General features: G+C 38.5%; 3 pseudogenes; all 3 read right to left on the bottom strand.

Moving 5' to 3' along the window:
- Nucleotides 1–483: 483 nt before the first annotated feature.
- LOC149109611 (uncharacterized) lies at nucleotides 484–6,760 on the bottom strand (annotated as a pseudogene).
- Nucleotides 6,761–12,831: 6,071 nt separating this feature from the next.
- Nucleotides 12,832–15,622, bottom strand: LOC149109610 (uncharacterized; annotated as a pseudogene).
- Nucleotides 15,623–24,826: 9,204 nt separating this feature from the next.
- On the bottom strand, nucleotides 24,827–26,716 carry LOC149109609 (uncharacterized; annotated as a pseudogene).
- Nucleotides 26,717–27,765: the final 1,049 nt, after the last annotated feature.

Below are 27,765 nucleotides of genomic sequence, written 5' to 3'. Positions count from 1 at the left end.
CAGAGCGGACGCATGAAAAACTGACGTCATTTTTTTTTTTTTACAAACTACAATGAACACATCAATTAATATTTATATAGTAATTCAAAATTATTCTCTCATTTTGATTGGTTTTCACCTATGATCTATTAGAGGACAGAACAGACATATATATGGCGTCAATATAACAAACTCTTTCCCTCTGTTTTTTAAAATGGAGGAAAGTTGTCAGAATTTAGATAATATTTAACTTTACTGGGCGAAAGATAAGGTACAAAAAAAGTCTTGTCGAGGCTGTAAACAGGTACGAGAAGCGGGAAAAAGAAACAAAAAGCCGTTTCATTTTTTTAGAGAGTGACTCGAGCAGTGTCAGTTGGCAGTTGAACGAGACTAAGCCAAACGCAAAATTGGTCTTGAAATTAAGCTTTCTTCAACGTAAAGGAACTTCGCGGAAACGAAAGTATCGAGCGATACGAACACTCGTGAATTAATGACTTTCGTATTTTAAACAGGAGTGTCGAGTGTTTCCCTCGTTGATCTAGACGAAGAACCGATGAACTTTACGGCTTTTACAGTTTGGACGCCAAGTGAATATGGAGGTCGAGACACTTCACAGCTTGTCACCACGTGCAATATCTCCGCTGACCGGCATCGTGGACCTTCAAGAAACTCATGTGGACGCGGCTGTGGACGCGAGAAACGGATTCCTACAGAGAAGAGTAGGCAATTTGAGATTCAAAGGTTGAAAGAAGATCGAAAAACTGCACTTGCTAACTTAACTAAACAGATTAACGTAAGTTGCCCTTGCTGGCGGATTTTGAGAACGAAAAACAAGTGCATATTGAGGTTGTTCAGTTAGATCAACTGTTTTTGAAAATGCAAGAAGCACATGATATGTATCTCAATGTTTTGGATGACGATAATGAAACTGAATTAACTCATCAATGGTATGACACTCGTGATAATGATGTTTCGACCAAAGCAAAGAATTATTGACTTACTGCACGAAGTAAAGAAGTTTCGCAGCTGTTTACGTGACACGAGCTCAGTGAAATCTTAAGCATGTCGCCACTCAAAGGGCTCTCTTTTCTGATCATTGCCTGCTAAAATAAAGTTAATTGAGGCGAAGGCTAAGGCTGCAGAAGCAGAAGCAAGAAGCAACTTCGACAAAAAATTGGAAAAGCAAAGGCAGAAGAAGAGATTTATGAGCAGTTTGATGAACAGGGCATTGGCGGCGTGAGTGATTTTTTGGAAGATGTTAAGGCTAAACCTACCTACACTCCCTTGTACCGATTGAGAGACGCATTTCACCAATGGATTGAGTGCCATTCCATTGGTACCAATCGTACCATTGGTACCAATGGACGGGTAGAATGTACCCCTACTTAGCCTGAAGCCATTGGAAATATTATAAGTCCCCATAATGAGACGCATTTCACCAATGGAATACCAATGGACTGAATGCAATACCATTGGTACCAATCATACCATTGGTACCAATGGACGAGTAGAATGCACCCCTACTAAGCCTTTGGAAATATTCTAAGTCCCCTTAATGAGATGCATCTCACCAGTGGATCGAGTGCCATTCCATTGGTACAAGGACAAGTAGAACAGCTTGAAGCCATTTGAAGTCATAATGAGATGCATTTTACCAATGGAATACCAATGAATTGAGTCCCATTGATAGCTATCGTACGATTGGTGCCAATGGACGAGTAGAATGCACCCCTACTCCTCCAGCCCAAAGCCATCGGAAGACCCGGCCATAATGAGATGCATTTCACCAGTGGAACACAACTGGATTGAGTACCATTCCACTGCACTCTGTTGTGCATTGGACGACCCTCACAGTTGGCGCCTGCGTCTGTTTAGACCGCTTCTTTTTAACCAAGTCAACGATGGCGGAAGGTTCGGGACATTATTTCACAAGTGTGGAGAAGATGGCTCAGAGAACGTGTTCCTGTCCTTAGCAGCCGGCCGAAGTGGATCTCAGAAAACGGAGATCGAAAAGTTGACGATGTAGTTCTAGTGATTCAGCCCGATTCTCCAAGAGGACGTTGTCGTTAGGGGAGCGAGTTACTGAAGTGTATCTTGGACGTGATGGCCACACCCGTCTAGCTGAAGACTGTCGTGAGACCAATTGCCAAACTGATTCCGCTTAAGATAAATTGTTAGTCAGTTATTTAGAAAAAAATACTAGAACCCTCAGCGTGGGGAGGAGGAAAATGTTAAGAAGACAATTCCGAAATGGCGTAACGCGCGAAGAGTGCGCGTGCACAGAAATATTTTGAATTTAAGGACGATGTCTACTGTATACAAAGATTTCTGCGCCAGATTAGGATCACGCGGAAAAAGTGGGTCTTTGCGAGGGCTATTGGAATCCACAAAGAAAAATGCTGGTAGCCACGCATTTTTTCGAGATAATTAGCCTTGAATCTCAATTAAATGCTGACATCAGCATTTTTCTGAATAAAGAAGGAAACGATATTTCTTCACAGGTTTCCTTGGAAGTGGCCTTTACATACAGAAAAGCAAACACATTGAAAAAGATCTTTAAGCTACATGGCAAATGGTAACATTAGGACCATTTTTGGTATGTTTTTGATAACCAAATCGTTGCAACAGCGCTTTTAGCGTCTCTGAAAGCTTACTCTGGTACAGCTAAAAAAATACTCTAAATGCATTTTGCTCACAACCAGAAACTAATCACGTGCTGAATAGGCTTGCCACTTCCATTTCATAACATAAAATGTAGGGGTAACCACGCGTTTTTTTTTTTTTAAGATTTCAGATTTTCAGATTTCAGATTTCAGATCTTTTATTAATTGACACTATTTACAGACATATTTCACTATCGCACACTATTACAAAAAATTCATTAATTAAAATAAGAAAATATAATAATAATAAAACCAAAACAAAATGTGCTCAGTGACCAAAGAAGCATATGCTATCGTGTTGGTCACTGACACGTTCAAAAATAAAAGACAAGACACATCAATTAATAGAAACAATGCAATAAAGGAAGTAAAATGTGAATAACAAAAGTATTCGAAATAAACAAGTTAAATGAATAAATCATAATGCTGAAGAGTAATATTGAGTATTTAAAAGGTATAGTTTATATTGCTTATAAAAGGAAGTGTAAGGCAGTTTTTTAAATTCTGTTGGAATAATTTCCCAAAGTTTTGATGTAACAAAAGAGAAAGTAGAGGATCCATAGTTATTATTTACTTTTGGCCTATGAAAATTCAAATTCGCAGCAAATCTTGTATTGTAGGTATGGACTTCAGATGCCTGAGTAAGGGTTCTATGGAATATGGTTGGAATGTTTGTTGAGTCATTTAAAATTTTATGAGTAAATAGAGCCACTTTTAATTTGTACACATTTTCAAATTTGAGAATTCCTAAAAGATTGTAATATGGTGAAGCATTTTCCCTGCTATAAGCAAAGAATATGCTTCGGACACATTTATTCTGCTTAGTTATGATTTTACGTAAATTAGTTTTACATGCACTACCCCAACTTATGATAGCATAGGATAAGTAAGGATATATGAAAGAATAATACCATTGTTTCAATGTATGAAGATCAACAAAATATCTTAATTTATTAATAATTGCTATATTTTTTGTAATTTATTATTAATGTGCTGGATCTGCGGTCCCCATTGTAAATTTTGATCCATATAAAGACCTAAATACTTAATTTGACTTTTATGTGCAATGTTAGGAATATGTATATACGGTCTTAGTCTTGTAGATGAAATTATCTTGTAATTAGTCTTGGTAAGATTTATAGATAGTTTGTTGATGATACAATATTTAAAAACTAATTTCAATTCCTCATTCATGACATACTCAAGCTGATGCAGATTATCACTTGCATAAAACATATTTGTATCATCAGCAAATATACGGAAGGATAGTTTTTTTTGAGCAGTTAGGTAAGTCATTAATATAAAGCAGGAATAGAAGAGGACCCAAAGTTGATCCCTGTGGTATTCCACAAGTAATGGTTTCAGGACTAGATTGGATGCTACCAATCTTAACAAACTGAGTGCGATTATGTAGATAGTTTTCAAACCAGTTAAGGGTTATTCCTCGTATGCCATAGTTGTAGAGTTTAGATAAAAGAATATTATGGTTCACAGTATCAAATGCTTTAGAAAAATCTAAAAAAACACCACAGGTAACCAGCTTTTTATCCATTGCCTGTTTGAGGGTGTCAATGATCTCAAAAATGGCTTGCTCAGTTGAGTGCCCTTTCCTAAAACCAAACTGATATCTATATAGAATGTTGTGTTTTCCCAGAAAATCATATAGTTGATTATAAATTAATTTTTCAAGTACCTTACTGAAAGGTGAAAGAGTTGAAATGGGCCTATAGTTTCCTGGGTCAGTAACATCACCACTTTTGTAAACCGGAGTAACTCGAGAGACTTTCAAAATATTTGGTACAACACCAGTTTGTATTGATTGATTATAGATTTGAGTAAAAGGTACTGATAAGAGTTCAGCTGCTATTTTCATTAAATTATTAGGTGTATCAATTGATGATTTGTTCTTACCTAATGTCTTAAACAAGTTTGAAACCTGGGTTTCTGTAACAGTGGACATAACAAAACTATTAGCTGGAGATGACGGGATATATTGTGTAGGGTTTTCAAAGCTATCTTCAATTCTGCTGGCCAAGCTTGGGCCAACATTGACAAAATGTTTATTAAGCTGATCAGCAATATCTTCATTACTAGTGAAAGTCTTGTTGTTCCTTACTATTCTTTGAGGTGAGGTCTGTCCCTTTGTCTTCCTTTTAATATTTTCCATGTAGCCTTTAAGTTATTTTTACACAAGTCAATTTTTTTACAAAAATAGGCTTTGTTATTAATGTTTTTGAGATGGTTTAATCTATTTGAGTATTTTTTAAATTCACAAATTTTGACTGGGTCATTGGATAGATAATGGGTTTTGTACATAGCATGTTTAGTTTTAATGGATTTGAGCATTCCCTTTGAGATCCAAGGTTTTCTTAATTGCTTTTGTTTATTTCTAGACACTTGTTTTAGGGGTGCATGCTTATTGACAATTAATTTGAGTGTATTAATAGTTCTAGCTGTTGTTTCATGCAAATTATTACATTTACCAGAGATGAAATTCCGATCCACAGCACTGATGTCTTGAAGATATGATTCAGGGTTGAAGTTACTGTAGTCTCTGAAGTAAAGTTGCCCATTTTGTTTTCTAAGTGATGTTTCGACTGTGCAGAAAATTGGTAAATGATCTGAGATATCAACGGCTATAACCCCTGAGATCAACCTATTAACTGTATTTGTATAAATATGATCAATTAAGGTTGCAGTATGACTGGTGATTCTAGTGGGTTTTGTTATCACTGGTAATAGATTGTGGGAATAAATCATGTCAAGGTATCTACCTGTTTGCAGGTGTGTGTGATGTTTTAAGAGCCAGTTCCTGTAAATACCGAGAATGAGATGACAGTCGCGAAATTTTCGATTTCTTCATATTTTCCCCAAATAACCTCTATAGTGAGTAGTTTTCGAAAATACCATTCAAAGGTCCTGAAGCGCTTTAGTTTATTCGAAATTGAAGAAAGTTTGAAAATCGCCATTTTAGCTGCCTGACGCCGCCGAAAATGGCCGAAAATTGTGCATTTTCTTTTCGCTCGTACAGATCAACGCGATGATATCTATCAATATACGTCGGGTAGCTCATAGTGGATGTCTTACTGTTTCTAAATCATTAATTTGATTAGCAAAAGCTCCAAGTTTAATAATATTTCAGGCCGCTAAAAGTACCTTCATCGAAGCTCGTGAGCGAAATGGCTAATTTTAGCTAATTTCAATACCATCAAAAGCCCACTGGTACATTGAATTTGAAGTCGAAACTAAAATTTTCTGAAAGCCCATACTCTATATTATGATGTGTGAAAGTCTCTTCTGCGGCCTGAAAAAACTAATCCGTCGAGAGACATAAACGTGTAGTACTTTTTTGCAAATTCGTCATTCGCGAAACCAACATGGAACTTGGCCGGCTACCTTCATCAAGAACAAAAATAAGCGAATGGAAACCTTTTTCGTCAGTAAGAATACTTGTAATTTGTGTTTTTTTTTTCTTTTAGATTAACCACATGATTAACGTTTGTAAACATTTGCAGTTAAATAAAAATAGACGCTGCTTTTGGTACATTGTAATGTTATGCAAATTTATTTCGATCACCGGCACGCGCATATCGCCCGAAACTGATTTTCCTTCCGCCTACTGTATGTTTCTTTTTGAAGGTTACAACTGTAGCACACATTATTCGTTCAATATCGGCACTTTTGATTTATTTGGAACACCCATGGCTACAGCCGAACTTGTCTTTAAGTAAAAATAAACATTTTGAAACGTGAAGTTTGAGTAAACAATCGATTACAGTTGCATCCATCATGTTTGGTGTAAATATTCGAACACAACCATTTCATGTAAACAGGTACACTTTACTTTAAATACAACCGTCTCATCGCAGTGTTTCTTGAAATCCTGGTCTGAGACCAGGTAATGCCGATAACAAAGCGCAAGCAGTTGACGAAACTTCATGATCAACTGTCGAAATGTTGTACTTGTGGAATAAGCAAGAGGATTCAACCTTTGTATTTCTTACCCGTGTGCTTGCAATTCTTATGGATACAATTGCCCCTGTCTGTTACCACCAGATTTATAAATGAATCGTTCGTTTCTTTGGCTAATATGGTACATACCTCTGAATAAAACACATACTGTGACATCATTTTTCTTGGAGTGTTCCAACAGTCGTCCGCGGCCATTTATAAAGCGTAAGCAGCAAGACAGAAAAACCATAAAGGCTTCTTCGTCAATAATAATAATAATAATAAAGTATTTATATAGCGCCAATCCACTATTTGTCCATGGCGCTTTACATTAAATAAAAAAAATATATTTAAAAAGCTAGAAAAGGGGAGGAGAAAATAATAATAATAAAAAAAATAATCTAAAAATTAAAAGAGTTAAAAAGCTTGTTTAAAAAGATATGTTAATCGCACTACGCTGTCCAGATTTCTTTCTTACAAATTTTCCAGACTTTGCTCTCTTTTAAAATTCCAAGACTTCGCCGTTCTGTTGGCCAGTCCGAATAATATTCATGGTGTTAGTTGAGTAAGTTCTTGACTTTGTTTCGCGGTCCCAGTTCAGACCATCCGGCAAATGTGGATTGCGTGACAAACGGCCACTTGCAAAGTGTCCAAAGTGGGTGAAGATGACGGCCAGCGAAACTGTTTACGCGTGCAAGTAACGTGGTTCGCACTGTCAGCCTAAATAAACATTTTTGGACGAAATAGAAGGATGTAGGGGGAAGGGGGTGTTGTTTAATTCTGCAAGAGGATAGAACTGGACGACCTGACAGCCGTCCGCAGGTCCTTCTATCACGGCATGTCTACGTAGATTAATGGAAAGTATTACCTTGTTCACAAAAGTTGTGCAAACACCTTTCCTCTTTACCTTTAAAATACGTGTTTGTCGTTCTTACTTTTTGAATAGAAATGCACCGGTGATAGGGCTGGAATACAAAAAGGACAAAGGAGGCCTAGAGGGCATCAGATTTTAGATACGCGGTGTGAGTCTACATACATATTCACCCCTGTTGCCTTCTGTTAAACTATATAGACAATAATAAGTAAGTAAGTAAGTAAGTAACTTTATTTAATGAGGGTAAAAACACTTTACAGTCATTGACTGATAAACTCGTGGCCCTCCCTTAAACAATTAAAATATAAATCACAATGATTTTAAAAATATCGAACTATGAATAATAATAAGTATAAAACTGGTAAAATTACTAGCATCAATAAAATGGACTAAAATCTTGTTGGTGCATGCGATACAAAGAGTTAGAGGACACTAAGAAATTTTGAAATGTTCAATATTTGCATACCCCTTCTTTATAAGCTTGACGCATTTCTCTTTAAAAACGTTAATGCTATCACAGGATCTTATGTTAGGAGGTAGGGAATTCCATAGTGAAGTTGATGTAGAAGCAAAAGTTTTTCCTCCTTCTGTCGCTCTGTTGCTCTTAGGGCATCGTAGCGTGATGTGACTATAACGCGAGGATCTTACCGATATGTCACTCACACGTATCAACTTATTAGATATGTATTCTGGGCATTGACCATATAGACATTTAAAGATAAGGCATGGCTTATTAACATTGATTTCTTCAAAGAAGGGCAACCAGTCCAACTTGTTAAATAAGTCAACAGTTCGTTCATCCCTTGCTGTTTTAACATGCAATATTACCCTGGCCGCTCTCTTTTGCAGTCGAAAGACTCGTCTGATATTTGCTTTAGATGTTATACTCCAGACTGCTCCGCCATACAGAAAAAGGGGCTTTATGGTTGCATTGTAGAAGAGTATACGCTCATTTAAAGGTAAATAATGCCTAATTGATCTCAAGATACCGATGCGCTTACTAAGTTTCTTACATAAATGTTCAACATGCTCGTTAAAAGAAAGGTCCGGGTCAATATATACTCCAAATAGTTTATAGCTTGTAGTAGTTTCCAATACATCTCCCGTGCTGGAACGGATTTCCATCTGGTCGCAGTGGTCCATCTTTGCACGCAGTCTAGTACCGGTTACGAACATGGATTTTGTTTTGGCCATGTTCAGCTTAAACCGGTTATTGCCTGTCCATTTTTCCAGTTCTACAGTACTTTGACATAATCTGGAACAAAGTCCAGGGGTATTTGTGTATGGGCGCTTTCCAAAAATCGGATACTCAGAAGAGCTAAAATTTTCCTTTATTTAACCTTGAGAATTCACAATTATTGACCTAGCGAACTTCCCATCAATAATTGGGCGGTGTGAAATAGTTAGGCATTATGTATAGCTGGTTTTCACATGACGTCACTAAAATTCAAACTACAAAACTATTGATCTTCCTGGGATTTTACTCTAATGATGTATAAGAGCAGCTGAAAATTAATATTCATACAAATTTTCGCTCCGAATGGGTTCTTGGTTTTGTGATACACTACTCTTGAATTTCGAAGCTTTTGCGTGACGCGGCATTTACATGGCGGCGTCATGATGGTTAAAAAAGTGACTTATTTCGGGGAATTTGGCTATCTGAACAGTTCACGTCTTAGAAAAAGTGTTATTTTAATGTTTTAGAGTTCCTCGAGGGATAAATTTACGCTTTTGTAGAAAAACTCAGTGACAGATGTTTCTGTTGGTTTCCGGCCGCCATGTTGGTGCCCATACGGATGGGCACTAGCATGGCGTCTCCATACAAATCTCTTTAAATTTGGATAAAAAATTTCTCCGTATATCTTGCATAAGAAAAATTGCTGTGACCAGAATCTTGGCGAGAGTCTTTGCATATTTACTTTCTTTCATTTCCCAGATTCTGGACTTAATCTATTGAACGGTTTTGATTTTTATTTTGATCTATTTTGAATGGCGTGACACTGAAAACCAGCTATTGTAGCCTTATTTTGCGCATTTCAGAGGCAAAAATAAGAGCGAATGTATGGACTGTCCACCGGGACAAAAAATGTGTCTGTTGTAGAGAGGAGTTCACTGTGGAGAGGTGACCGTTAGTGGAGGTTCAACTGTATAGTTTATATAGGTTTAAAAAAGAACCGGTAACAGGAGTGAACATGTACGTAAATTTTCAACAGTCTTACCCATTTAAGACTAGTCCCTCCTAGGCCTTCTTTTTCCATCCCAGTCATGTCCCTGGTGCATTTCTATACCAAAAACCTGGAGCAATATACTTGTATTTTAAAGTTCAATAGGAAGAGTGTGTTTTCTATTAACGGTCGAAAGAGAGTCGAAAGTCGAAACTTTCTACAACGGCCACCTTGGGGACAGAGGAAAGTCGCCGTTATGGAGCGGTATCAGTAGGGGTGAAATATGACACCGATATTTTCTTGGGTTTCAACATTTTTATCTTAAAAAAGGCTTACTGTAACATGTAAATTCGTAACACAATCAAAATATATCAATAGGACAGAATCCAAACAGAAATAGAGACCAAAGACCTGCGGCATGGATCAAGCTTCGTGACCATGTCCAATAAAAATGGGGTTTTGTGGACAGCGTTCGTCAGCTGTTGATTAACTGGCCGTTGTGAAGAGGTTTTTTTGGCAGCTGGGACGTGTTTTAGTGGCTGTTACTGTTGTGGAGAGGTGGCCGTTGTAGATAGATTAGAATAAGAGTGACCGTCCGCGGGAATGAAAAAAGTGGCCGTTGCAGAGAGGTGGTCTTTTGTGGAGAGGTGGCTGTGGAGGTTCGACTGTAGTTTCCATTTTTTTCACGCAGACAAAGAGAAAACACCCTGCCTACACGAGGCGAGCAAGGAGCAGTTTGGATTCCCTGTCCACGCCCCCCCCTCGCCCGGGGCGGGGGAGCTCGTCGTACCTTTTAGGGGTTAAAAATGAAGTTTTAGTAGCCCTCAGGGTGTTCAGCCTCAAAAGGTCCAAAGTGAGAGCTTTTGCGATGTCTTTTAAGGTATTGAGCCGAAAAAAATATGACGCGGGGAGATAATGTGTTATGTAAGAATTGGTATCTTTTAGAGGAGAAAAAACAGGATCTTACTACCTCTTAGGGGATCTTAGGGGATCGAGATTTTTGAGGAGCACCCCCGTCCTTCTTATATGGGTGACCCCTCCCCTCGAGGTCCACGTCGCCATCTTCACTCACTTTGCAAAACGTCAGATATCGACATATTTGGTACAGTGGCCGATTGTCACGCAATCCACATTTGCCTTATTGTCCGAACCGGGACCACCAAACAAAGTCAAGTAAAGGTGAATAAATCAACATGACACGAGCGTGGGACAAAGAAAAATTCTGAGTCCCCGACAGGAATCGAACCCATGACCTCCCGAACACCATCTTTACCATCTTTCACCATCTTTATTAGCTTATCAAAGTCAAGTACTTACTCAACTAACGCCATGACAGTTATTCGGACTGGCCAACAGAACGGCGAAGTCTTGGAATTTTAAAAGAGAGCAAAGTCTGGAAAATTTGTAACAAAGAAATCTGGACAGCGTAGTCCGATTGACGAAGAAGCCTTTGTAGTTTTCTGTCTCGCTGCTTACGTTTTGCAATTGGCGGACGCCTGTTGAAACACTCCAAGAAAAATGATGCCACAGTATGTGTTTTATTCAGAGGTATGTGCCATATTAAGTGATAGGAAACGGACGATTCATCTATAAATCTGGTGGTAACAGACAGGGGCAATTGTATCCATAAGAATTGCAAGCACACGGGTAAGAAATACAAAGGTTGAATCATCTTGCTTATTCCACAAGTACAACGTTTCGACAGTTGATCATGAAGTTTCGTCAACTGCTCGCGCTTTGTTATCGGCATTACCTGGTCTCAGACCAGGATTTCAAGAAATGCTGCGACGAGTCGGTTATTTTTAAAGTAGAGTGTACCTGTTTACATGAAATGGTTGTGTTCGAATATTTACACCAAACACGATGGATGCAACTGTAATCGATTGTTTACTCAAACTTCACGTTTCAAAATGTTTATTTTTACTTAAAGACAAGTTCGGCTGTAGCCATGGGTGTTCCAAATAAATCAAAAGTGCCGATATTGAACGAATAATGTGTGCTACAGTTGTAACCTTCAAAAAGAAACATACAGTAGGCGGAAGGAAAATCAGTTTCGGGCGATATGCGCGTGCCGGTGATCGAAATAAATTTGCATAACATTACAATGTACCAAAAGCAGCGTCTATTTTTATTTAACTGCAAATGTTTGCAAAAGTTAATCATGTGGTTAATCTAAAAGGAAAACAAAAACACAGATTACAAGTATCCTTATTGACGAAAAAGGTTTCCATTCGCTTATTTTTGTTCTTGATGAAGGTAGCTGGCCAAGTTCCATGTTGGTTTCACGAATGACGAATTTACAAAAAAGTACCACACGTTTATGTCTCTCGACGGGTTATTTTTTTCGGGCCGCAGAAGAGACTTTCACACATTATAATATAGAGTATGGGCTTTCAGAAAATTTTAGTTTCGACTTCAAATTCAATGTACCAGTGGGCTTTTGATGGTATCGAAATTAGCTAAAATTAGCCATTTCGCTTATGAGCTTCGATGAAGGTACTTGTATCGGCCTAAAATATTATTAAACTTGGAGCTTTTACTCATCAAATTAATGTTTTAGAAACAGCAAGACATCCACTATGAGCTACCCAAAGTATATTGATAGATATCATCCCGTTGATCTGTACGAACGAAAAAAAAATGCACAATTTTCGGCCATTTTCGGCGGCGTCAGGCAGCTAAAATGGCGATTTTCAAACTTTCCTCGATTTCGAAAAAACTAAAGCGCTTCAGGACCTTTGAATGGTATTTTCGAAAACAACTCACTACAGAGATTATTTTGGCAAAATATGAAGAAATCGAAAATTTTGCGACTGTCATCTCATTCTCGGTATTTACAGGAACTGGCTCTTAAAAGGTCAATATTCATATCCCCTAATATATATACTTCATATCTGTTCATATTTAATTCTTGCATGAATTCATTGAGTATCGATGTGAATTCATCCACATTTGCAGATGGGTGCTTATAAATGCAGCCAATCATAATATGCTTCTTATTGTTATCAGGGTCAATTTCAACTCAACAGGATTCTACTGATGAAAGATCTATTATCAAGTCAGGCCTGGGGATAGTTTTAAGAGTATCATTGACATAAATAGCTGTGCCTCCTGCAAGTTTTGGTAAATCACTATGAAAAAAATTGTAATTTGGTCTACATTTGAGATCGAATTAGGATTTAATCTGGTTTCTGTGACAGCAATTATGTCTGGCATTGAATCAATAGAGTACAGCATGTCATTCAGTAAGGTCAAGTTTTTTGGCAAACTTCTAATATTACAATGGAAAAGAGAAATACCTTTACCTTGAGCATTACATAAGATATTATCAAGCTTAGGGATATCATAGTATTCAGACTGAGTATTTATAAACATTAGATCAGGGTCAGCTTCATCATTTTTATCTGGATTTGGTAGAAGGTTGTAAAGATCAAGCTCGATTAATTGATTTATATTCCTAGACCAATTACTAATAATAAAGCTAAATTCCCTGTCGTCTAAATTATAGAAGGGAAGAAATTGCAGAGTGTTTACGACATAGAATTTGACAATTTAGAGCGGTACATTAAGAGATTATTTTCTAAGTATTGCTTATCTGGTCGAGGTCGTCCTCAAATTCTTCATGCGTAGTAAAAGCTTGTGGCAGACGTTTCACTAACTTTCAGCATGATCTTGCCATTACTGGTCCACAGGAACTTGACATTGTTCTTCCTCTTGTATTCCTTGATTCGTCCAAAGAGCCTTTTACGGTAGCCGGTCAAGGACTCGTTTAGGTAGATCTTGTTACTTCGAGAGATGGATTCACCTATTTCAGTTTGTAAAGAAGGCAAATGTCGAATATTCTTTCCAACAAGATGTTTGCGTTTCTTAAATACTTCTTCTCTCTTGTCCCTTTGGAGAAATTTAACAATCATTCGATTTTTTACATTTTTCGAGTCTGGAAGCCTGTGAGCAGCAGCAATATGGCTGTCGTCGATCTCAGCCCCAATTAACGTGCCAATTTCTTTAACAAGCTGTATAGGGTTATCATGACCAGTTTTCGGGACACCAGTGATCTCTAAGCAATCCCTTCTCAAGTACTGTTGTGTTTCGTCGAGCGAACATTCGATTCGATATAAAGACTCTGCAGTCTTGTCAGCCATGTCCGCCATCTTTGTTTGTTTCGCTTCGAGCGAGCCAATAGCTTCCTTGTATTTCTTATCAAGCTTAGTTGCCTGTTCTTTGACGTTTTGCAAGGTTTGCACAACGGTATCATATTTGTTTGATAGAAACTGCTGGGATTTCTCCAAAGTATTGCATCTTTCTGTTAGCAAGACGATACTTGCTTTGGGCGACTGCATTTCCATCTTGATTTCTTGTCTAATACTTGGTAAAAACTCTTCACTCCATATTCGTCGTAGTTCATCTACCTGCATGATCTTATCCTTCCTAGTCCCTTGGTAGAGTGATTAGTCTCTAGCAGCATAATTTAGTGTCTTAGTCTCTGTTTCATTCAAACTTCATCAGCGCGCCAAAATGAACGGCGGCCATGATGACGCTTCACGCTTTAAAGTTATTGATCTTTTTTGAAAACTTTTACGGTGCCCATTACATTTTTTCCTGTCACCTCCCCAGTAAGTAAGACATTTGGGTATCTCGCACTTTTTTGCGCGCGCACTACACCATCTGCAGGTACATGTTTACAGTTAGATTTCAGTATAATTTTCGGCAGATAACAGATAGGTTTTCAGCTGGAAGACGTTAACAGTTACTGGTTGGCGATATGCTGCTATTCTGGTGTTCTTGGCTTAAGTACAGGTTCATTAAGCTTGATTTGGTCACAGTAGGAAAACTTTGCTTTCATTTTAGTCGTGTACTTGGTAGCATAGTTGATTGCGTCAATGTCAACCCAGCGCGCGCATGGCGCTTAACCATGGCTTGCGTAATGCGCAGAAGGTGTGCGCACTAACAAAAGTAGCCACCGTCCTTAAGTTGCGCGTACGTTTATCGCGAGATTTTTTTTGACGGTTTTTACACTTTCATCTAAGTGACTACTGTTTAATTACAGTGGCCAAGCTGCTTTAATAGTTCATCTAGTTTTAATGATTTTAATTGGTAGTTTTTCATACATAAAGCCCGACCGTTGTGGCAACTTCTGCTCTTTTTTATATATTTTTTTTAATGTTATTTTTTGTTTTCAACGTACCTGTTATGTCGATACCTTTTTACACACCGCCCACTTTATCGTCTCGATCGCGCTGAGTATTTTCACCGCCTCACTTCCGCGTAAATATTGATTAAGAACGGTAGACGTTCTTTTTTATTTGCACACGTCTACATCTAAAGTATCGTGTTTATCTAACAATACCGTGTTCGCTGTTATTGTTTGTTCACCGTTCCATTGTTTCTACTAATCAAAATAATAAAAATTACAATTTCCTCGATTGTGATTGGTTTAAAAAACTCCTATTTTCCACTAATTCACATGCCAAGTTGTTATCGGACAGTTTGTTATTGGACAGTTTGTTATCGGACAGTTCAATAAGCCAATCACATTCAAAGTTGTAGTTTAAATCAACCAGTCACATTCAAAGTTGTGGTTACGTGCGTGCGCGCGCTTGCTTTTGTGTTTTTGGCGCCTAATTGCCGGTAGGAGGCGCGGTGGCCTTAAAATGTTTACACCTCCTTTGTAGGTATTTTAATGCAAATTTTCCCCTTCTTTCATAACTTGGCTATTTTTCTTTTCTCAGAAATTGTAATTTTTATGATTAATTGGTAATAAGACTTCGTGTTGTCTAATTCGGTCTGTAATCATGCTCGGGATAAACATTTCGGACTCCCACTGCGCGGTCGTCCGATTTTGTTATCACTCTTATGATAACAGACCGAATTGGAGTCCACTCAGTCCTGTTACCATTACTCATAACCATTTGTCTGTTTTGACAGAGTCGTGTCGTAAGGAAGTCTGTAAATGAATCCTTTTATCGTTCCAATAATTTGGCAAAATAAGCATAACCCGTTTGGATATTAAGGTAAGGTAAGGTAAGGTAATTTATTTTACGTCAAGAACACGGGGAGTGGTTGCCCAAGTCTCCCAAGCCAGGGGCTCATGATAAAAGTGTTTGACATACATGTTAAAAAAAAGATTTAAAAACTATATATTAAAAAATACAAAATTATCATACTATTAATACCTTAAAAAATATGCGTTGAAAATACAATATTAAAAAACGATAAAAATACAACATGTCTATAAAGGAATCATTTAAGACAAGAACTGCATTGGCAGCCACCAAAGTTTGTTGTATTAAGATGATTGATAAAAGCTGGAACGTTTGCTGCATTTTTTGCTGCCGGCGGTAACTGATTCCAAATTCTAGAGATGATATAAGAATACGAGCCGTGGAAGAATCTACTATTGTAAGGGCGTTGTTCTACGTTTAGCCCGCTGCTTCTAAGATTGTATGGCGTGACCCGGGGCTTGAATAAGTTGGTGATATAACGTGGGCCATTTTCTTTAAAACACTTAAAAAATATTATCAGAGATTGTTCAATACGTCTGTGTTCTAGCGTTCTCATGCCCAGCAGTTTGAGTAATGACTCATAGTTAGAAGTTTTCCCCGTGTTCATTACTGTTCGTAGACCGTAGTAGTTAGCGTCTTCCACTTTTTTGTTGAGCGTTTTACCTATACCAATCAGTAAAGAATTACAATACTCAAAATGCGGTATTATAAAGCTCCTGTATAAAAGTAATAAAGTATCTATGGGTACTAAGTGCTTGAGGCGACGAAGTGCGGCAATCTTAGCGTATACTCTTTTCAGCATTACATTTGTGTGTTCTTTGAAAGATAACTTATTGTGATATTTAGAAATCATTCAGAGCTTTTTTGGTTTGGCCCTGTGTTTTCCTCGCTATTTTCTTGAAACAATACTCGCCAGAAAAAAATCCAGCTCAGTGATTTGCCACTTGACAAAAGTACCGGAAAAACAACATTGTAATTTAATATATCCTTTAACATCTTCGTGCAATTGATTATGTCTTTTCATGATAAGGTGCACTATTCAATCGTGTGTGGTTAAAGTAAGTTAATAATTGCTTATGGCTGTTGTTACAGTTGTAGGTCACCGCAAAGCTTGTGTTGTAATGCACTGGTTATTAATAAATGCGCTATATTAAAACAATTTGTTTGACCACAGACAATATTAATGTTATTAATAAAAATGACCACGAAGTATAAACAATTCAATCAATCAATTAAGCACCTCCAGTTAACTGAAATCAATCAAATATTATAGCATAAGTTTAATTTTGACTCTGACAGTGTGTCCAGCAGCATGGTTGTTCAGTAAAATAGGAAAATAGGAAATTCTTGTTTCAAAAAATAGGAAAAATAGGAACTTAACACTGAAAACTCAAAGTCTAGCTAGCTGGGGATGTCTAGCTAGCTGTCGGGCTGCACCCGAATCTAGGCGAAAACCTAGGCGGCATGTTTTTGCCAAATCGCTCAGATATATATTTAAGAGAGCAGCAGCTCAGCGTAAGGACATGTATGGATACCAAATGTTTTTTCGATGAGTTAATGCAGAATATTACATGTTGACTTCCACATACATTTGTATATCTAGTAGATACGATAGGTGCAGTGGAAAATCATTGAAAAACGTGGTTCAAACACTAAATCTAAGTTATGAACAAAAATCCAATAAGCAAAAAAGAACAAAGAACTAATTACTGTCGCTAACATTTTTGGCGATGTAGAACATCTGGTGAATACTGTAGAACGGCACACAATACATTAGCAAAGGCAACAATGCATTAAATATTACCAAAATGTCTCTAGCTAACAATTCATGTAATGTAGCGATGTACTTCTTTGCCAGTCTAAGAGTTTGAATTCTTGACAGCCTGTCTCCGGGCACTCCCTCTCAAAAGTAATCGGGTATTACGCTGCGAAACACGTTCAACGCCCCCTTCATTTGTGCTCTTTTTCTCGATTCCTTTCTCTTCGATTACTCAATGGCATTCCCGAGCATCGGTTACCTTTGGAATACAGATACTTCACAGTTTGCTCAGTCTCATGTGGAAATTTCTCCACTCTTTCTCTCTGTAGCAGTGTTTCCAAAGCGGCAGGACAGTCGGGGAAGGTTGAGCAATTTTGTGGAAGCGCTTGATTGTAGTGTATGTGTTTTGTGCGTTTATTTACTTGTACTGATGGTTCTTTGGGAACATACCTTTGGTTGAACTGCATCTTCAAGGAATTAAGAAGGAAAGTGAATTTATCGACAATGCCCAAGTAAAGCCCAATACAATATAAAAGTGACGGAGATAATTGTTGCATAAAAAAAGGACCCTTGAAAGGTACCAAAATGCCATTTGTAGACCCCGAAGGTACCGAGATTAAAGGCAACTTGTTTAAGTTTAAACACATTAAGCAATAATCGAAACTGAGGCACAAACTTTAACCTCCAAAAACTACGACGACTATCCCCGTCGCTGTTACGTAAATGATGGGGAGTTCCCATCCCCTTTCCCACAGCTCTCAGGCTATGGTGAAAAGCCCCGGAGAAACGCCGGACAAGCTTCTTTTCAGGTTTCTCATGTCTGTAAAACGCTGAGTCAAAGTTGCAGGAAAATTCATTGCCAAACGCTAGAAAAATTTCAAATAAACCTACGTACATTAAAATATTTGTGTCCTAAGTTGGCAGTTACCACGTGTTTCACCAGAAACAACAGGTGCAGTAGAGTGCGGCAAAGTGAAGAATGTTTCAGTGCAATTTCGAAAAGGGCCAGTCCTGTTGGATGAGCTAGTTACAACATAGCGCGTGCGCTGGTCGTACCTTATTTCTATTGAGCCATCATGATAACAATCCCTATTCACGCACGACCTGTGTTAATAACATGACGTGTGCAGGTTCGTTTTAGCTGCAACATTTCCGTGAAGTTAAACCGCGAGTTCCTTTTGTTAAAGTTTCCGCACTGTGAACATCATTCTCAACAATCCAAACCCTACTTTAAGCCTTTAACTTTTGCCAAGCCAGCTAAGATGGTTACTGAACCTTGAGTATTTTAATTATAACTTTGTTTGCCCACATTTTCATTGTGTATTTCTGACTTTGTTCTAGCGTTCAAGATGTTGTCGCTATGTTATAAAAGAGTTGGTTCATGCTTTTATTATTTGTTCGTATATCGAGTTGTGGATGCACTTGGGTAGTTTGGAGAGCACTCTAGAAGCTAGAGTTACTGTCGGTTGCGCCTCTAGAAACTCTTGGGCTTCCCTCGTGCTAGCTCTCGAGACTGCCCGCTTGCATCCACAGTTCGATGTACGCAAGCTAAGCATGAACCAATTTTTTAATATAATCAGACTCCTCTGTGCCCTGAACATTACAAAGAATCGTGTTTTATCCTGTATCTTACAAGAAAGCAACGATTATGAATCCGGATTATACTTGTTTCGCAATTAAATCCACGTCGAGAATGGATTCTTGCGGTTCATGTAACTCTTCCGATATTGTTTTGAACAACAAAAAAGTCTTGAACCCAAACATGAAAAGATGGTGTCTTCAGAGTAAAACTGGATACCATTGAATTCAACTCTGACAAAACTTTGCTTGGAGCTAGCACGAGTTAACTTATCTTCCCCTGTCCTGATTGAGTCTTCCTTTTTAATTTGTTCGAATCATTCAAAAGAATTTGACATACTTGTCAATCAACATTACCACACCGCACCATTCAAGAGCGTTCGTTAGGTCTCCTGACAAAACCTAAGATCGTGACTGTTTATATTTTATATTATCTTATTTGTCGCCTAATATAACGAGGGACCAAGGATAGTTAAATGTGCGATTTTGAACGCACGCTAGCGATACATGCGCTATATATTTTCTAGGATCTCGCGTACCCTACGCGGCAAGCGTTCCCAGACGAAAGTAACATCGTCTCCTGTGTGAACATCAGGAGTCTTTGCCAAAATCGTATTGCACGTGCATAATTAGACTCCAAAAGCGACCCTTTGGGTGGATTGGCATGTCAATTCAACTCATTGTTCTTCACCTGAAGTATCCTTGGGCAAGGAAAGCTTCCTTCGAGTGCAATTTTAAACAGGCACAAGTGATGCATGCGCTATTTTCCCAAACACGTACTTGCTTCAAATGGCTGTACAAACCACCAGCGAGAAAAAAAAAAAAAAAAATTATGATTTTGATTAAAAATTTCTCTTTCACGTTCTCTAAGCTTGAGGTAGCCGACGCTGATTTCCGTTTCGTAAACGGTCGATGCCATTTTAACGGTCGATGCAATCATTGGTAACCAAGCCTGTCAGAATGGACGATGCCATATTTGTTTTAGTATAGGCCTGGACAAGGTAGAAACTGGTTTTAATTTTTTGGTTGAGTAAAACGCTCTCGTTAAATGCTTGATTGTTCATATTCACACTGGTTTGCTTGCGGTTAGCTTTTGTTTGATGGTTGGGGAAACTCTATCATTAATATTTAAGAAAGTCAAGTTTTGTAATTACATTTCGCGGAGATTTGGCGGGTCAACCTGGTAGTGTAGTGGTAGAAGAGGGATGAAAAGAAACAGAGGTTTCGGGTTCGATACCAGGAGGTTACTTACAAATTTTCTGTTTTTTTAAATCTCGTAGAGAAAAATTCGTTGATAGTTAAAACATTTCTTAGTGTCGCGAAATTGGCATCGACCGTTTACGAAACGGACAACTGCGTAGCCGACAACTAAATAGTGTATTTATACGGCTCAACTTATGGCTTTTACTGCCACTGTCACAACAGTAAAATCTAAACCACTGAATAAAAGAAGCCAGGAACTGGAGATACCACAGAAGATTAAGAGATGATCTTTGTTTTAGGACTTTCAGAGTTTCAGGTTCGTGTGATATTCCGTATTTATGTTATTCCATAACGAGCCAGACGTTCTTAGCAACCAAAAAACAGACCTGGGATCCCGTGGAGATGTAGAACTTTTAGTCCTACATCTCCACGGGATATCCAATCAATCAATCAATAACTTTATTAATGTGTCAAATGCATTCTAGCCGAGGATAAAAAAAACCCTCTACTAATAGGGGACACATAAAATAAATAGAATAAATTATAAAATTTAAAAACCTAAATTTGATATTTACAATAAAAAGAGACTAAAATTTAACTACATTATTTACAGTAATTCCAACAATTCTAAAATAATTCATTCGTAAGTAGATCATGTGCTACATAAAACACAGCTCTCGCATTCATGTTCAATTTTCTTACAACATTCCAGTGTAATCATATCCTTGTCGGTGATCGTTTATGTTCCACAAAACGCGTCACGTTTTGCACGAATGTGTCATAATCCTTAAGTGTGAAGTTATATTTACTGTAACACAATTTCATCGTGTCACAAAGATACAAAATATTTAAATAGTCGGCGATTTGGGAAATCGCGCGACTGACGAGAAGAATTTGGATTAAAAGAAAAAATAACGTTGAAACAATGTGTTTTCTAGGTTGGGGCGCAACCGCCAGTTCAAAACTTAGACGCTTTGATACATTTCTTACTCTTGTGAAGCTACGGAGCACGTATAGATGAAACGTTTTCGCTAATCTCAATTATCACTGCTATTCAGTAAGCGAAGTGACTATGCCCTGCAGCCCAGAAATGCCCGAGAGTCAGAAATGTTCTCAGATTTTCCACGGAAAGCCTGATTCAAACCTGTTTAGGGTATTCTCTGCATACATGTTTGTTGCTTAGCGATTCCAAAAATAATCTGAATTTTCTAGTAGTCGAATTCGAAGATAATGTGCACGGACACTTTGAAAATCAGTTAATGTTATGGACAGTCAGGAAATTATCTCAAAAATTGTGACAAAGCTCTTAAGAGCAATAGAAATCTCGAGTAAATAATCTAATTGTTTACGAGAAATGCCAAGCGATTCTGGAAACAGCACGACGGAAAAATCACAATCACGATTTTGTTACATATCCCGAAGCACTCAGCAACTCTATTGCATGGACTTCAGCCTGGATGAACCAGAAAGGATATGTAACATGTTCCTATAATGTCACGCACGACGGAAAAAATAACTATGGCGATTTTGGTACATATCCCGAAGCACTCAGCAACTCTATTGCATGGACTCCCGGCATGGACTTCAGCCTGGATGAACCAGAAAGGATATGTAACATGTTCCTATAATGTCATGCACGACGGAAAAATCACAATCACGATTTTGTTACATATCCCGAAGCACTCAGCAACTCTATTGCATGGACTTCAGCCTGGATGAACCAGAAAGGATATGTAACATGTTCCTATAATGTCACGCACGACGGAAAAAATAGCTATGGCGATTTTGGTACATATCCCGAAGCACTCAGCAACTCTATTGCATGGACTCCCGGCATGGACTTCAGCCTGGATGAACCAGAAAGGATATGTAACATGTTCCTATAATGTCATGCACGATGGAAAAATCATTATCACGATTTCGTTACATATCCCGAAGCACTCAGCAACTCTGTTGCATGGACTTCAGCCTGAATGAACCAGAAAAGATATGTAACATGTTCCTATAATGTCACGCACGACGGAAAAATAACTATGACGATTTTGCTACATATCCCGAAGCACTCAGCAACTCTATTGCATGGACTTCAGCCTGGATGAACCAGAAAGGATATGTAACATGTTCCTTTAATATCATGCACGACGGAAAAATAACTATGACGATTTTGCTACATATCCCGAAGCACTCAGCAACTCTATTGCATGGACTTCAGCCTGGATGAACCAGAAAGGATATGTAACATGTTCCTATAATGTCACGCACGACGGAAAAAATAACTATGACGATTTTGCTACATATCCCGAAGCACTCAGCAACTCTATTGCATGGACTTCAGCCTGGATGAACCAGAAAGGATATGTAACATGTTCCTTTAATATCATGCACGACGGAAAAATAACTATGACGATTTTGCTACATATCCCGAAGCACTCAGCAACTCTATTGCATGGACTTCAGCCTGGATGAACCAGAAAGGATATGTAACACGTTCCTATAATGTCACGCACGACGGAAAAAATAACTATGACGATTTTGTTACTTATCCCGAAGCACTCAGCAACTGTATTGCATGGACTTCAGCCTGGATGAACCAGAGAGGATATATAACATGTTCCTATAATGTCACGCATTACTGAAAATTTGTGGCTTTTGTAAAATATCCTGTAGCACTCGGCAACGTAGAAATACTGCGAGGATAATATGTGGCTATGTGGTGATTTTTGTCTATTAGAAAACTAGTGTACCAGGGACTTCAGTCTAGGGTCTAACCCACGAATAAAAACAGTGATTTAACATTTTAGTAGCTATCTAGTCCCCGTACAATCTAAAAGCATGACAATACGGTAAGTTGTGATTTAAATAAAGGATTAATCGGATGACTTAACTTGGTGCGTTTGGCTTGTTGAGTTTTGAAGCTGTTGTCTTGATTTGATGCTCTAGGAGGTTGGTCACGGTCGGCGCTAGCTGAAGACACTTTCTCGGTTCTCTCTGTCGCTCTTGGGTGAATGAATTCATGTATAAATCAATCGTGGAAGGCGATTTCGTTTGGCTTTCAACGACTGTTTTATGGTTTAAGCGACAACCAATCCAAATGAACAGGCAGGGCCGCTTCTTTGTTGCCCTTCCCGTGAAAAAGAAAACCCGCGCATCTTCTGAAACTCCTCGAGGCAAATTCGATTGGAAACTGGCTCAATTTCGCACAAATGCGTCAGCAGAAATATCATATCTTCTAACTCAGAGACAAACCTCGTTTTGTGTCCGTTTTCAACGAACGATGATGGGTTCATTCGAAGTCGAAGTCTTTAGTATATATGAAGGCGCAATATTCCCGCGTTGTGAAAATTTGTTATAAAATATCAATTGTGTGGCCAGATCATATCTGAAAATAACCAGGTTACTTTTGTACACTATTAATTTCTCTCATTGAAAGCAATTATCGCAAAACCACAATAGAACCGCAAAATTCTTGGGATGACAGCAACTTAGCAGATAAATGACGTCACCCCAGAGCAACCAGACCTGGCGAATATTTGAGCTTCCGGTTAGCCCTGGCTCGTGATGGGGGGCGGGCGGGGAGTGGGCGTTGAAGTTCAAGCAAATTCATAGAGTGCAGTATGGAAACGCCATCTTTGTGTCCTACGGAAGGACACAAATATTGGAGCCGAAAAGCAGAGAAAACAACTGCAATTAACTCTTGTTCTAGACTAGTAAAATTGCACGATCATAAGTTTTTTTAACATACATGTCCCCTCTTTGCAACTATTGTGATGTCGTCATTGGTGCACTGAACTCCATACCAAATTTTAAAAAAAACTTATATCTAAAAACGAAGGATGCTATTGAGCTAGCTGAAAACTGGCTAAGAAATGTATATCGAGGGCGTCTTACAGCCCATGAAAATAAAAATCCAGGGTGAAATGTGATTCAGTAAACACTCTTCCTTGGCCATCGTAGCTTTAGAAGAAACAAAACACAAACCGCGGTGATAAACATGGAACCAAAACGCATGTTAAACAAAGTTAATTTCCTTGACGTTTCGTATGTACAACAAACATCTTCAGAAGTGACCGTTAACTAGATTACAATCGAAATTTAAACGCGAAGAAAAAGAAAAAGACTGGTATCTAATAATATGTAACAAGACTAATAGTTAATAACAAACAGATGAGTCTGCGGGAGAGAAAAAAAATTACTATAATAATAATAACAATACGAAAAGTCTTATCTTTTTCTATGTTTGTTTGAAAAAGTCTGACTACAAATTTTTCAGCGTTTAAAACATCCCTTTGATGGCATACTAAAACTTAGAAAATTCGTAGACTGGAAAAACCAAAAAAGTCCTTCGAATCGTTGGAAATTTCTAACAGAACTTTTCAGGGGTTTAAATTGTTTGTTCCGTTGCAATTCTGTTGCATGAGGACAATAGCTAGATCCGGTTCTTTTTGTAAAGTCAAAAGCAAAGGCGCCTGAGAATGATTCATCAGTTATAAGAGAAATGTCAAAACAAACGTCATTTGTTTACTTGCATCATTGCTCGAAAATTGTTCGACAACGAGTACGTTTACAACGCACAATGCGTCGCGGCAAAGCAATGTTTATCGAGTTTTACCTCGCTAAGCTAGCTTGCTAAGCAACATGCGAAATAACGACGAAATAACACCGCCAATACCGTGCGGTAGCTGGTTCACTGCGGGTCGCATGTGAGTAGACACTTTATAGAAACTGTTTTATACCAATTAAAACCAGGGAGCATAGCACTGAAGTCATGGCCGATTAGATTAGTCACAAGAACAGCTGTTTTCTGACTCACTTGGTTCATAATGTGTTTTTGATTCTTCTCAACTACTACAGGCTATTAATCATAATGATATTGAAAGGAGAACACTGTTCTGAAATAACAACAAGCCACGTCAGTTTAGATGTTATTATACTCCGCTCCGCTACATGTACAACCAAACACGCGAACCAGACTTCGATTACTTCAGTAATAGCAGTGCGACTCGCAAGAGATATCACAAGGTTGCCTTTGGCGAAATTCTTAATCCATTCCACGATTTACACCACGATGAATAATATACACATCCTAAATGAAATAGTTTAGAAAATCACTGTGAGGGTAAAAAAAGGGGGAAATCACTCGTTTATTTCGCGTTAAAGAAAAATAAAAGCAAGTTAAATCTATAACCGCATGGGGCATCTAAGCCGGACATATGGTTGTTATTTTATCTCAATGATTATGAAAAATAAACAATGAGAGTATTCTTCTATTTGTCAAACTAGATATATGCAAGTAAAAATAGAACTGTAACCAGGATAAGACATATTGGAATAAAAACGTTCTCTGGTTAAAAATATATTAAAAACATAAGCTTTCGGCTATCAGTCTATAGCCTTTAACGAATGAAGAATGTGGCGCGGAAGCGAAAATATATACGAATGGGGTGCGAAAAATTGAGGATAAAAACAAGCGTGAAAAAAGCTAGAAGATAAAAATGTAAATGAGGCCTGATTACAATAAAATAGAATATTGCCTAGGCAACGGTTTTGAGTTGTTATCCGCGTCGACGGTTTTTGCTGTGTGCCAAGATTCTAGTGTTTTTCGAACGCGGTAATTGCCTTTGTCAATGGCACAAGCATTGTCGAAATCAATGGAGTGATTGTTTTGCCACGCATGGTTGGCAACATTAGAGCCATTTGAATAGTTCCTCAAGTTTCGTCGATGTTCCTTTTTTCGGGTTTGGAAGCATCTTCCGGTTTCTCCTATGTAATTCCAAGGGCAGTCTTTACATGGAATTTTGTAAACAACATTACATTGAAAATCTGAGGGTTGTCTGAACTTTGGTGACGGGAATTCTTGTTGAAGGGTTTTAAGTGGTTTGTTGACAACTCGGATATCATTTTTGCGGAGTAGTCTTGTGAGGGGCTCGGTTAGGCCGCTGATGTAAGAGAGACATGTAAAACCCTGGTACGTATTAGATGGATCAGCCCATTTGAAGAACATAGAAACCAGTTCTTCTGGTGGAGGAACTGTAGATGGGAGTGGCTTCTTATTGAGGATGTTAGAAATAACAGCCGGTGGGTAACCATTAGCTTCTAACGCGGCCCTAACATGATTGGTTTCACGTGTTTTTCCTTCAAAGCTACTAGGGAGGTTGGATGCCCGGAACAGGAGGGTCGAGGCCGTGCTGATTTTGTGTTCTTTTGCATGATGGGAAGAGAAATCCAAATAACGGTCAGTATGGGTTGGCTTCCGAAATATATCAATAAAGGCAACTCCATTTCTTCTGGAAACCAAGGTGTCTAAGAAGGCAATTTAGCCGTTGTTTTCAAGTTCGATTGTGAAAGAGATTTTGGGATCACAGGCGTTGAGAGTATCGTGGAAGGAAGAAACGGCGTCCTTCTTGATAATCACAAAGCTGTCGTCAACATATCGTTTCCAAACCCTTGGTGGGACTGGTGAGGTACTGATAGCTAAATCCTCGATCACTTCCATACAGAGGTTAGCAACAATGGGGCTAACTGGACTGCCCATTGCACAGCCGTGGATCAGAGAGTTTCCATCCAGCCTCTTGGGCTGTGACTTTTCCAACAACCATTGGCGTGTTTTTACATACAGCGGGTTAAATCGACGAATAGAATTAAGTCTGCAGTTTCCATGTCTCACATTTAATTGCTTTCTTATATTTGACAATAAAAACCAAAATTGGCGCCAGTAGTCGGCGTTTAGACTGTTTCCAACATACAACAAAGAAATTCAACAAAAGTGGTTATGTAACTCGACTAAGTAATAGATCTATGGATCGATTGGTTTGACAGTTTACTTGGAGAGATAACTGGTATATTTGTTCACTGCGCGTTGAGCGAGTATATAAGGTACGCGGAACACCTTAATTAGAGACCTTATAGCCAGAATAAAACAGCTTGCTGCTTGCGGCTATTTCTATTCATGTCATGTTCTATTTACTATTCATGTCATTAATAATTGCTCCCATGCTTGTCTCCCAAATTTTGCGAATGTATCTCGACCTGCAAAGCATGGAGAGAACACATCCACGATGGATAACAGTGGAACTTAAACATATAAGGAACTTCAAAACAGCTGCTAAAGGCACAAGGATTGTAAATCATGCATGGCCTTACGACCATGTGGAGACCTACTCTGGGACCTTAAGTCGCCTAAAGTCGCCTTAAGTCGCCTTAAGTCGCCTTAAGTCGCCCTAAGTCGCGTTAAGTCGCCCTAAGTCGCCTAAAGGCGCCTTAAGTTGCTATCGGTTACGCAATGTTAAAAAGGTTTCAACACACTCAAATTGCCCCTGTAGAAGGTTATTAGACTTGTAACTGTCATGTTAGGGTAACCTCCACTCTAACCTTATGGAGGAGGAAGCACGATGACCCAATGGTTGGTGCAATGGACCCCTATTGTGGATCATTGCATTGTGTTCATACTGTCATAGTGCCTCTCCTCACCCAGATGTATAAATGGGTACTGGATATGGAACAGGGGGGGGGGGGGGGCAGGGTGCAGCAGAGGTAACCTCGATAGTTGTGCTTTTAATTTTCTTTAACACTCGTTCCCAATGCATTGGAGCCA

Source organism: Orbicella faveolata, unplaced genomic scaffold (genome assembly GCF_042242905.1).
Source record: "Orbicella faveolata isolate gen_17 unplaced genomic scaffold, um_ofav_v1 contig_25, whole genome shotgun sequence".
Lineage (NCBI taxonomy): Eukaryota > Metazoa > Cnidaria > Anthozoa > Scleractinia > Merulinidae > Orbicella > Orbicella faveolata.
This window is presented reverse-complemented; position numbering and strand designations above follow the sequence as displayed.